This window comes from Rutidosis leptorrhynchoides, chromosome 1 (genome assembly GCF_046630445.1).
Source record: "Rutidosis leptorrhynchoides isolate AG116_Rl617_1_P2 chromosome 1, CSIRO_AGI_Rlap_v1, whole genome shotgun sequence".
Taxonomy (NCBI): domain Eukaryota; kingdom Viridiplantae; phylum Streptophyta; class Magnoliopsida; order Asterales; family Asteraceae; genus Rutidosis; species Rutidosis leptorrhynchoides.
This window is the reverse complement of record NC_092333.1, coordinates 661,184,097-661,194,740: the sequence shown is the minus strand read 5'-3', so window position 1 is coordinate 661,194,740 and position 10,644 is coordinate 661,184,097. Positions and strand designations below refer to the sequence as shown.

Here is a 10,644-nt window from a genome sequence, read left to right as displayed (position 1 = left end):
TATGAACAAATAAAAAAAATCTATGAAATCATTCAACTTCTAAAGAATTATTTTGAAATGAAAGATCTTGAAAAAACCAAGTATTACCTTGAATTGCAAATTGAGCATATGCCTAATGGTTTACTTGTACATCAAACAACTTATACCGAAAAGATTTTAAAACATTTTTTAAAGACAAACCCATTGTTGTTAGATCACTCAATATTGACACTGATCTATTTCATCCCTGCGAAGATCATGAAGATCTTAATAGATCGGAAGTTCCATATTTTAGTGCAATTGAGGTTCTTATATATCTTATAAATTGTACAAGACCTGACATTTCTCTTGCAGTTAATTTGTTGACGAGATTCAACTCAACTTCTACCAAATGACCATGGAATGGGATCAAACACATATTTTGATACCTTTGAGGAACTGCCGATTTAAAATTATTTTATTCTAACGCTTCAAAACAAGATTTGGTTAATTATGTATATGCAGGTCATTCATCAAATCCTCATAAAGATAAATCTCAAACTCGATATGTATTCCTTAATGGAGGTACCACAAAATCATGGCGTTCTTAAAACAAACACTTGTTGCACCATCATCAAATCATGACGAAGTGATCGAACAAGACACATACCTCCTAGATTCTTCTCATACACTCAAGATCTCATTAAGGACAACCAGATTGATATAAGATATGTTCAATCCAACAAAACTCTACTGATCTTTTCCCCAAAGCACTTCCAACTGCTATTTTCAGAACACACGTTCACAATATTTGCATGAGGCATGTTCAAAAGATGTGACGATTCAGCAATGTCTACTTGAGGGGGAGTCAACTCTATGCTGCACTCTTTTTCGCTTGACTAAAGTTTTTATCCTACTGGGTTTTTCTTTAGCAAGGTTTTTAACGAGGCAGTAACTTGTAGTTGATCTCTAGTGAAACAAAATTGTCGTCCAAGGGGGAGTGTTATAAATCAAGTGTCATGGTGTAGTGGCCGACACTTTTGATAAAGTAAAATTTGGTGAATCAATATATTTGGTGGATCACGGATATTACTGTTCTACCTAACTGCACAGTGAATTATTGTACTATAAGTATGTTATCGATTGTAATCAGTAGATACACCATTCTTGAATAAGAATCTACTATCTTTTTTTTCTTTCATATTTCTTCAAAATAGTTATTACAAGTAGTTATAAACTAGTAAATTATAACAATTTCTTTCTTATAGTCCGTGAGCTAGTATTACAGAACATGTTTGATAATGCTTTTATAAAAATAAAAAAAAAATTAAAAAAATGTAGCACGCAAGTGATAACGTTGAAAAGCATAATGTACTTACTATGGCATAGAATAGCAGTTGTACCTCGAGAAAATCAGCATTATCGTCTATGGTCCAACGCTTCATGTCGTTTCACTACACCATGCCCCGTGATTTTCATATTATGCGAAAGTTGCCTGTGAGAGAGTCACAACGTTATGAATTACATAAAATACATATGAAGGAATCGTATAACACCCGAACGGCTTTGAATTACTACTGAGTAAAAAATATTATAATAAATATCATCCAAACAAATAGACTATTATTATAATCATTTTTTTATCCAATTTTCCTCATTATACTCATTTATGAAATTAAGAGTTTATACAACTGATTTTTCCTTTCTTAGAATATGCATATGCAGTCAACATACATATAAGTGTTGTTGACCAATTAGATGGTAAATAAATACTCTTATTCATTTTTCACCACTCAAGTAATGTACAAAAACATAGTATATAGTATACCCCTTTTTATAATCAACTGCATATGCAGTCAACAACACAATCCATGTAATTTTCCCTTTTTCAGTTGACATGACGTTAACCCGGAAGGCACCCTTACCACAAAATATTACCTCTTCAACAGACCATGGATCCAAGATCAACTTCTTTTCACCTAACGCTTCAACATGTTTTTGTAATTTGGACATGTGCTTCAAGTATTATTACCAAGTTTTAATACCAGGCCTTTATAGTCTCAGTGAATCGTCACCATAACATCGAATCATCGATCTTTATAAAACAACAGTTTGAAGAGGATAAATATTGAGAAATTAATCGCCAAATAGTATTTCATCACCAACATTTCATATATAATTCAATACATTAAGAATTAATCCACACAACAATAGGTGTTTATTTTAAGTAACAAAAAAAAGCCCAAAATATTATTTATTTATTTATTGTAAAAAAGCCAAGATATATGATTAAAAATAAACAAAAGGAATATGTACGATGTACCATACAGGCAAGTACCAGCCAGAGAAGATTACATGAAAAAAAAAAAAAAAAAAAAAAAACAGAACACGGCATGGAGAGCCTAAAACCAACATATGAACACAAGAAGGAAAATGGATCAGGGGAAAAACACAGGCCATACGAACACTGAAACACAAAAAGAATGATGGGCCAGGTGGCAAACACAACCCAGACAAGTGTAAAACTGAAGAGGCAGAGGCACCCAAGATCAGATGATGAGATAGCATCTGATAGTGGAACAAATACGTACCATTAAATCAGGCATGAAGTCGAGTTCGACAACCACTTTAGAGCTACCCGGCCATTCCAAATTAATTAAAACATCATCATCACTTACAATTGGCTATCTATAATTTTACTCTAAACAAACGCAGGCTATATGTAATTGATGGCTAAACTCGAATTGATACAAAGCATTATATAGCATTCGATAATGCAAAGTAAGCGTATTAAGTTGACTGGACAAATTAAATCATAACATTTATTGAGGAAACTACCTTTTAATACATGATGATGCCGCATATGGTGCTCGGACTGAATGAGCGTGACGATTGTGTACCAATTAACTATGTAAAACCTTCATCGTCAAATTGCAAGTTTGTTAAACGCATTCTACAGTAAAAAGACTGTGGAAACAATTGTATATCCAAATGATTCCAAGGAAATTACATGAATTTAATCAATTTTTATTTTTTAAAATACAATATACAATGCGATATTCATCATTGAAACTCAATCTTTGGACAAGATACACATACCTGATACTACGATTATGAAACTAATATCTTCAAACATTGTAAGGAATGGTTCTGCAGTTATATAGTAGCAAAAAAATATTAGAAGAGTCATACTTATAGAGAAAACCAACTCAACATACCCATTGAAAAAAGGAAAATAACAGGAACCCTAAAAACGATTAAAAACATTAATATTAGAATTGATTATTATTATATCCGATACAAACCTGAAAACTTTTGTGAATTTTTATGTTCTATCCAATCTTGCTGACATCGGTATGAAGCGACGTTGAAGTACATCTTCAGTGTAGGATTGTTGTTGTTTATGATGAAGGATCGATCATTGTGGTATAAAGATCGATTAGGTGAATGTAACCGGATGGATAGTAGGAAGAAGTAATTACCCTAATTAAGAAGATGAGGAATAGTGTTAAAATCGTTGATGGGATTTTTGGATCGAAGATAGATGATGAATTGTTCTTCTGGCGATTGATTTTTTGGATTATCAATCGCATCTGATTGATTCAGGATCATATATCGATTTGTTTTTCGGTTTAATCTATTGATGTATTAGGTTTACAGGAGAAGGACACGAAGAGCAGGCGTTGGAGAAGAGAGTTTAGGGTTTTCTGCATTGTGTTTTGAGAGAAAGGTCGATCCCATTTGCCAGCGTGGATATTATTTAGGGTAATTGTGATTATGGATGAACACATCAGTTGATTAAGATTTAATTAAGGCTTGACACCTCAGCAAAACCTTCACGATTTATAAGATGTTATAGATAGATAGATTATAGATAGATAGATAGATAGATAGATAGATAGATTATAGATAGATAGATATAGATAAATAGATTATAGATTATAGATTTTTTTACAAAACCGAATACAGGGACCAACCGATGCAACCTTCTACTCCCTATTCTTTTCTCTAATTTTAATTCTTAAAGTGAAATCATGTGCATAATCTGAATTCTTGATCCTTTTGAATCGAACAACAAGCAAGGTAAATAACTTAATTTTTCTTGTTGAATTGAGAAGTTATTTCTATGGATTTTGATATGAAACTTGATAAATGCTTAAATTCATTTACGTGATGTTTAAGTGTGGATATCATGTTTATTACAACTAAAACAAGGTATGATTACATGGTGTCATCTTGTGATAAAAAAAGGGTTTTAGTTAGGTTTTCATGATACATGGGTTAATACTTAAATCCTTATGAATATTAGTGCTTGTTGGTCAAAATTGTTGTTTGAGATAACTTAGTATTGATATATATTATTGTTGTTAATTCATGAACTGAATAAATAGTTAAACTTGATTAGCTTTAGACTAAATGGGTTTGATATGAGTTATAAGGACTTTGATATCAAATATGAGTAAATGGTCAATCCTTTTATGTGTTGTTGGTATGACGATATTGGTGATTGTTATTGTTGTTATATGCTATACGATATATGTATGTTGTTGGTGTGATTGAGTTGATCAAACATGTTAAAACAGTGATTTGAGGGTTGAAACTCGTTGAAACTACTGCTGCTCCTTGTAAACTGGAACCGTACAGATATAACTTAAATCGTACGGATGTGCAGTCTGGACCGTACTTATGTATAACCTCAAAACCGTACGGATGTATACCTATTTCGTACGGAGCCATCTGTAACCGTAAGGGTAGAACCTGGAACCGTACGGATGCATCTTGCAACCGTACGAATGTGTTGAGCTCGTATACTTATACTTGTAATTTGTACTTGTAAACCTTGTGATGTTTTAAGTGTTTGTTGACCCGTGGAAATTAAGTATATGATTGGAATATATACTGATATAGTTTATGATGATCTTCAGGTGACAAAGGAAAGGTGAAGACTCGGTAATATAAGACCACCTAGTTGTGCTGGTATTGGTGAGTGGGACTGTCCTAACTTTTATATGTATGTACTATGTAGTAGCGGGTTATGCTACTGATGTCCTACCTTGTATACCTGATTTGATGAGTATATGATATACTGTATTGAGTGATGCATATATGTGCACCTGGGTAGTGTCGGATAGTTTTCGACATCCAGCCTTGGGTTTTGGAGGCTGGGCAGAGGTCAACCTTGGGTTATGAGGTTGGGTTCAAAGTGTTACTATTCGTGTAGTATAGTATTGAATAACGCATCCCCTGCGTTCGGATTACTATGCGAGGGAGACAGTAACAGGAACTATCGGTAAACTCTAGCCCGATCAGCTAGGTGTGGAATGGCCCGTACAGCCGCCGGTCCTCTGTTACTGTGCTGATTGTTTATTTGTTGTTATGCAATTGTACTTAGCTTGATGCTAGATACCTATGACTGTTAGGATATTTCCATTCACTTAGCTTTATGCTAATCCTCCACAGTTCCTCCCTTACAGGTTAGACTTGCATGCTAGGGCTTGGGAGAAGTCGGTAACGGGATATGTTTGACGAGCAGAACTCTGATGTATGTCTTTTGATATAATATTACATTATATACCAGTGTTTTGTTATAACGTAACACCTATGTCTTTGTAATAATTATGTTTGGTTGTTTACATAATTATAATTGTTTATATATAAAATATGTTTCTGCTGTGATTAAAAAAAAAGTATGGTGTTACACAAATAAATCTAAATATTGAATATTGATTTGATTGATTTATTATATATTTTATTTTATATATAATTTATAATATAATTATTAATTACATAATTATAAATAAATTATAATACTGTATTAAACTACATTAATTTTTTTTTGTTATATACGAGCAAGGTTGCAAAATTCGCTATTCGGAGATTAATCGGTCGGGACTTTAGAAAGATTAATCGGTAATTCGGAGATTAATCGGCAATTAATCGGATTGTACTGTATACATTGAAATATTAAATTTTAAAAATTATATGTGTAAATATTGAAAAAAATCATAAATATAAAAATAAACTTTAACAAAACTATCTAAAATTGTTCATTTTGCTCCAAAACTATAAAGTTTTTGTTTAAATTCATCTTAAAATCGTAACCATTTTTTACTTTGACCGACTTTGGTTAACAAATTTTATTTTCCCATCAATTGACGTTGACCGTTTAATTAAACGAATTTTTGGAAATCCGAACTGATTGCTCTTAAAAATGATTAATCGGAGATTAATCGGCGAGTAAACAGCAAGTAATCGGGTTTTTTACAACACTGTATACGAGTAATACTTTTGTTCAAACGTTAACAAAATTGAACCGGCAAAATCAAATCCTAGTCCGAAAAAAATCCGAAAAAATAAGGTCGAGAACTGAAAAAAACCGATTCCCAAAAAAAATCCGAAAAAAATTCGACGCCGAGAACCGGAACCAGATCCGGAACCGGTTCCGGATTTTTTTTTGTCCGGATCCGGTGTTTTTATCTGGTTTGTGCACCTATATTTTCACCTTTATTTTTAATCAATTTATTTTCTTAAAAATTGAGTATTTATATTTTTAAAAATAATTATTCGTAATAACAAATGTCTCATTAAATTTTTTTAAAAATTAAACAACAACAACAACAATAACAACACCCAATCCCACATGTGCGGGGTATGTGGGAGGTGAGACGTAGACAATCCTTCCCCTATTCTAGAATAAAGAGAAGTCATTTCTCCACCCCGAGTGTAACACCCCAAAGGGTAGAGAAAGTCTTCCTTCTCTCTATTCGACGGATAAAGAGATTACTTCCAAGAGGACCTCCGGCCAAAAATATATATATATATATTAAAAATAAAATTAGCGCCACAAAAATGGTAGAATCAGATTTTCATGGGTTTTAATCATGTCTGGCATTCAATTTAGGCTCTAAGTGGCAGTTAAGTCACCAATAAATCGACGTTTAATGTTAACTCACTTAATAGAGCTGTATAAAAAAATGTATGTGTGTGTGTGTGTGTGTGTATATATATATATATATATATATATATATATATATATATATATATATATATATATATATATATATATATATATATATATATAAGGAAACGTACCTTCAGGTGCTGTGTGGAGCTCACGACATAACACGGAATGCCACAACTAAAATATGTGACCACATACTAACAACCATAAACACACATAGGCCCCGTTTGTTTTTTATTTATATTAAGTCATGTTATCTGAATGAACTTCAGATGTCTGTGAGGAATAAGTAATCAAAAAATAGTTATTGTTTGTTTTATGTGCTGAAAAACTGACTGAATAATTAAAATTACAATTATAACCCTGTACATACGGCAGTTATAGGCTGTTACATTTGCAGTTTTGAAAGAATAGGGGCGAATGTGAAAATTCACATTTTCATGACTTAAAATATTAAGACATTATATTTCCATTAAGTCCTGAACAAACACCATACGACTTACTCAGTTTTATATCATTAAGTCCAATTAAATCAATTAAGTTCTAAACAAACGGAGCCATAAACATACATGACTACAAACATAGACATACATACATTAATACATACATACATCCATACATATACATACATACATATATAAATCCGTACCTAAACATACAAAAACGTGCCTACATGGATCATACCTACCTACATACTTACAAACTTACATACATACATACATACATACATACATACATACATACATACATACATACATACATACATACATTCATAAACATATAAAAATCGAACAATATATGCACGCATACAAACAACATAGACATACATACCCAAAATAAACATACATACGCAAAGACAGGTGTACATACATACATACACATACATACCTGCACACACATACATCCTTATACCAAGAAGGGGTCCTGGTAAAAAGCCAAGAGCGAAAATACATGACACACTCTACAAGGAGATACAACCATACAAAACATTCCTACATATATCACTATAAAAGGAGACCCATACACACATTCCCACATACACGCAAACAATCCAAAATCTACTCGTCTATTCTAATTCTAGTCCTCCAAGTCAAGCTTTATTCTATCCTCCCACCTACGCGTAGGTCTACCCCTTCTCCTTACCCCATCAACCGTAAGTGCCTCCACTCTCCTAACAGGGGCAGTAAGAGGTCGCCTCCTCACATGCCCAAACCATCGAAGCCGTTCTTCTCTTAACTTTTCGATGATGCTTCTAACTTCCAGGTTCTCCCTAAAAACACTATTTGGAATCATATCCAATATGGTTTTACCGCATGTCCACCTAAGCATCCTCATCTCTGCCACCTCCATCCTTCTCTCTTGTGCCTTCGTCATTGGCCAACACTCTGATCCGTATAACATGGCCGGTCTAATTACCACCTTGAAGAATTTTCCTTTCAGCTTAAGGGGTATCTTCTTGTCGCATAAGACTCTAGTCGCTGCTCTCCACTTCACCCACCCTACTTTAATACAGTGCGACACGTCTTCATCTATCCTCCCCGATTTGTGGAACATCGAGCCTGAGTATCTAAACGAAGTTTGTGGGAGCAAGATCTGGTCTCCAATGTAGATGTTCACTCCATCATCTTGTTTACCATCGTTCCTATCGAATTCGCATTTAAGATATTCCGTCTTTTGTCTACTAATTTGTAGACCATTACTTTCTAATGGCACCCTCCATTGCTCCACTCTTCTATTTAGCTCATCCTTAGATTCGGAAACAAGAACAATATCATCGGCAAAAATCAAGCACCAAGGGATACACTCTTGTATCCCTCGTGAAAGCTCGTCCAGGATCAAAGCGAAAAGAAAAGGGCTAAGGGCCGATCCCTGATATAGGCCTACTTCTAGTGGGAAAACTTCGGTATTTCCCACCGTTGTTCGAACGCAAGACTTCGCTCCTTCGTACATATCCCTAATAACACTAATATATCTACTCGGGATACTTCTACCTCTAAGGGACTTCCAAATCAAGTTCCGTGGGATGCTATCGTAAGACTTTTCCAAGTCTAGGAAAACCATCTCTAAGTTCTTTTGCTTTTCTCTATACTTCTCCATGAGATTCCTAATAATATGGATTGCCTCTATCGAAGAGCGCCCTGACATGAAACCAAATTGGTTCTCCGAAACATTCGTTTCGCGTCGAAGCCTAGTCTCAATCACCCTCTCCCAGAGCTTCATAGTATGACAAAGTAATTTTATGCCTCTATAGTTACCGCAAATTTGAGCATCCCCTTTGTTCTATAAATGGGAATAGTCTCGCTCAGTCTCCATTCCATAGGCATTTTAGAGCTTCTCAACGTCTTGTTGAAAAGGCAAGTCAACCACCTAACACCATCGTCTCCTAGGCACCACCACACCTCAATGGGGATCTGGTCTGGTCCCACAGCTTTATTCCTACCCATCTTTCGTAGTTCCGATCTTACTTCCTCTTGATTAATCCTCCCACAATCTATATTGTTCTGGGATTGGCCTATATTCGAGTCTTGCGGATCTTCATGACGCACGGGTCTTCCCCCAATGAAGAGAGATGAGAAATACCCTTCCCATCTCTTCCTAATTTCGTCTTCCTTTACTAAAGTTTGACCATCCTCGTTTTTGATAAACTTGATGTTATCTAGATCCCTGCTCCTTCGCTCCCTAGCTTTGGCAATCCTGTAGATATCATTTGCTCCATCTTTGGAGTCTAGTTTCCTATACAAATCTTCATATGCCTTTTCTTTTGCAAGGGCTACCGCCTTCTTAGCTTCTCTTTTGGCTTCTTTATATCTCTCTTCAAGCCTGGTTCTATCCGCCGGCGTCCCTTCCCGACAAGTGATGAGCTCCCTAAACCTTAGTTGCTTAAAAATACAATTATTATATGAAGGTTATACAATCAGCTTCAAAGTTTGTACATGTATTCATAGGGAATTTTGTAAAAGAATGCACAATTTATTTTAAAATTTATTACGTATAGTTATGGGGTGTTTATCATAAAGTTGTACATAATGCTTCAAATATTGTATATATGGTCATGAGCGTGTTTTACTATAAGATTGTACATAATACTTCAAATATTGTACATATGGTCATGAGATGTTTTATCATAAAAGTGTAGATAATGTTTCATGTATTATACAATTAACATTTTAATATTTTTATTAAATACAAATAATTATTTTAATGACATCACACTTAGAATTTTTCTTTTTATTTTTGAATTTTGTTTAAGCTTGAATAATCCTCATGTATGACATCATTAATTTAAAGATTTATTATAATACTATAAGATACGTACGTACATTTTCCCCTTACTTTTTATCTAAGTAAATGGTTTCGACAATTCGAGAGTCCATTTGAATTGCGATTGAAATTGTCCAAGCGTTCAAGATTGAAAACCCAAAGACGATTAATTTAACAAACATAGTAACAGTGAGTTAAATTCTAAATGTACTTTATGACTGTGAAGAGTTGGGCCTTCCAAAGTGGGTCTAAAATTGGGAATGGGGCCTTTGAGCTCGATCTTAATCCAATAACTGGGACTTTGAGTTTTGATGTTGCACTTGTAAAGATAACTGCACCTTACCAAATCCGTCATTGGACCTCGGATTGGTCACTTATTGAATCCTAATAAAATGACAAAACATGATATATTTAGGGGTGATGATATATCCATCATTACTTTTACATCATTCATCACAAATCAT

At 34.0% G+C, this 10,644-nt stretch overlaps 1 long non-coding RNA gene across 1 annotated transcript; it reads left to right on the top strand.

The window, feature by feature from the left end:
* The first annotated feature begins 3,909 nt into the window (after positions 1-3,909).
* Positions 3,910-5,657, top strand: LOC139885863 (uncharacterized). Its single transcript, XR_011772139.1, has 3 exons — positions 3,910-4,041; positions 4,884-4,941; positions 5,433-5,657. It is a non-coding gene; the product is annotated as an uncharacterized lncRNA (long non-coding RNA).
* The last annotated feature ends 4,987 nt before the right edge of the window (positions 5,658-10,644 follow it).